Below are 2,911 nucleotides of genomic sequence, written 5' to 3'. Positions count from 1 at the left end.
GGCACGGCCGGGGTTTTGAGCAGAGAAGCCACTTCCGGTAACTTCAGCAGTGCTTAGTGTCAAGACTGACCCCTCTGACAGGATTTTGTGTGTTTATTGTACATCTGAGGGTGACGACTGCCCCTTCTAATAACCACAGCAGGCATTAGGAACACAGCAAAAATGTGAACTTGATGTAGAGAATCCACTTGTACTGAAATGACTGGTGAAAACCAAGGATAGATCATCTTCCCTTTTTTCCACAAGTTTAAATTAAATCACACTCATAATTGTATGCTCAATTTTTACAGCGTTGGACGTAGTTTAAGGGACAGAGACGAAAGGCTCTGCAGCGTCCCATTCCCGCGAAAAGTGTGACATCAGGAAGGTGAAATTTTACGGTACACTGACCAGAAAAGAGATCCAGAAGAAAACACCTTGTAAACGCAAAACGATTCGTATTTCTGCTAGAAATGAGCCACAAGTGGTTTAAACAAAAAGCAAATAAGGAAAAAAAATCTGGACAAAGCCCTTAGTGTTGTCCTGGACACCAGGGAGAAAGGCAGAGGAAACAAAGTCCGCTGTTCTGACACCGCGCTGGGAAGCAGAGCCTTTTGACAGGCTGTCGGTCTATGAGCTAGGCTGACTTCTGCCTCATTTTTTATTTACAAAATCGATCTCAGAACATGAATAGTGACAAGGCAAGCAGTGCATTTCAAGAGAATTCATGCACTCTGCGTGTGGTTAGAACCACCTGGCTGTGCCTCCTACTACCTGAAGCATGCTACAACCCCCAGACGCTGCCTTTGCCATTTATCTTGGTTCTTCCTCCCTCTTCCTCCTCTGTTTAGCCAGGGAGAACCGCTAAGGGTCTTGCTGTCCCAACGCTGACGGCTGTACGACTTTGTCATTACTCCCCTAAACGTGCTACGGAAGACAGCACGCGATGGAGAACAATGCGGGTAAGTGCCGCGCGCCATCTGAATACAGCTTTTGAAGCTGATGAGAGTATTGACTGACTTGAAATGCAACAGAGTATTTCAGCGGTACCTGCTGACTCCGCACTTTTGAAGGATTTAGAGGGGTCTCTAATTTTCCCTGGGAGAATATTATTCACCTAACTGAAGACCACAGGCACTAACATTAATTGTCTATACTATTAATTGCATGCAGCCTGCAACATCGATTATCAGCCTCTATTTGGGCCTATAACCTCCCTGCACGGACATCGATCCGGAACACGCTGCTTCTGTATCATTCTCCAAGTGAGGACAGGAAACAGGTAAGAGCGTTGTGCCTGCGTTTCGGATAGCTCAGCTCCAGCGAGATACAGAATGATGACACGCTTGCAGAGTATCCGACCACAGCCCTCTAGAACACAGGCTCACTGTCTGTGGGAATACTGGGAATTCACACCCAGTATATTGCTCTGGAATCTGGTCTGGCTCCTGGTCAACATGGTAATCGAATCCCTACAGTGAAGAAGAACTGGTGACAGCAGCTTGGAAATCCCAGGGAGCATTCCTCTCTGGGAAGGGGTTGGCCTCTACATCAACAGATCCTGCCGGCATTCTTCAGTCTCACCCAAAGTACCAGAAATCTCCTGGGGTATATGTTGAAGTTCCCTGAGCAAGCCTTCACACAACATCTAACAAGCACAGTGACGCACTTAATGGAAAATATGCCCTGAGTAGAAACAATGAAATTTAGGATCCAAGAGCGCTAGACTACAATTCAAGAAAGTTTGGTTTAACTCCTGACGCCTCTGCAGTATCATCTCTGTGACCTTAGCAAGCTTATGGGCCAGTTTCTATGTGTGAAGTGGGAGAGAAATCCCACCTCCTCTTTTGTGCCATTCTTAAGACAAGAGGGCCACAAACTCTGGTGTGTCCCGTACGTGCTTCACCAACGCAAAGCAAGGTATATGCATTTTTATGTTCTGCGAGCTATGTGACGGGTGTGGCTGCAGAGCCATTGACCTGCAGAAGTTTGCAGCGTGTCAAAATCCTTTATACCCATTTATATTCTGAAGGGAATTATTTCTTTGCCTGCTGAGGAATTTTTCTTAAGTCTCTTTTGCTGCAGAGGATAAATGCTAGTGCTGACTTCTCATCTGGTGGATATAAAGGTAGATTCTGCTGTACCAACCTCCTTTGAAAGTGAGGTTTGGCCTGAATCCCAAAGGAAAAGCATCACTGCCACAGGACATCCAAGAAACAGGAAGACAAGCTTGGCCAAATCTGTACCCTGAATTACCTGAAGTTACTTTAAAGAAAAATTTATATTCAAGAATAACTAGATGGTCTGAGATGTGGAACTGCTTCTGTATGAAGACTCTTCATTTTGGAGAAGAAATGGCTGATGGAGAGTACAAAAGAGATAAATAAAGCTAAGAGTGGCCTGGAGAAGATGAAGAGGGGAAAGACTACCCATTTCTTATATCATGAGCTGCAGAACAGCACAGCAGAAAAGAACAGGCACATGTTCTGATTCTTCAGTGGCGGCAACCACTCAGAGCACCCAGGGCTCTAAACAGGCTTGAAACATCTCTCTGAAGTCTTTGAGACTCAGCAGCACATCTGGGAGCAGGTCCAGATCACTCAGTGCTGTGAGCCTTGTGCTCTCCACCAGCCTAGAGCACCTTGTTTATACAGTTTTTATTTTGTAGGCAACTGTCAGCACCTCGTCCACATGAATGTATAGCTCGGCGTGGCTAACCACGCGGATCAATCATGACTTGTCACGCTTTCTCGCAGCACGCCTAAACAGGAGATCTCATGATAATGAGGAAGATGACACATGCCACCAGTGCTCCCGCACTCGTCTGCCTAAGTGAGAACAGCACATTTTGCTGTCAGGCCGAAGGGAACATATTTTCATAGGCAGTCCTCCAACTGGTGTATAATTGCCTAGAAGTGGGAATTGGAAGAGC

Source organism: Buceros rhinoceros, unplaced genomic scaffold (genome assembly GCF_000710305.1).
Source record: "Buceros rhinoceros silvestris isolate BGI_N320 unplaced genomic scaffold, ASM71030v1 scaffold40270, whole genome shotgun sequence".
Classification (NCBI taxonomy): Eukaryota; Metazoa; Chordata; class Aves; order Bucerotiformes; family Bucerotidae; genus Buceros; species Buceros rhinoceros.
The sequence above is the reverse complement of the archived record's forward strand: the minus strand, read 5'-3'. Positions refer to the sequence as shown.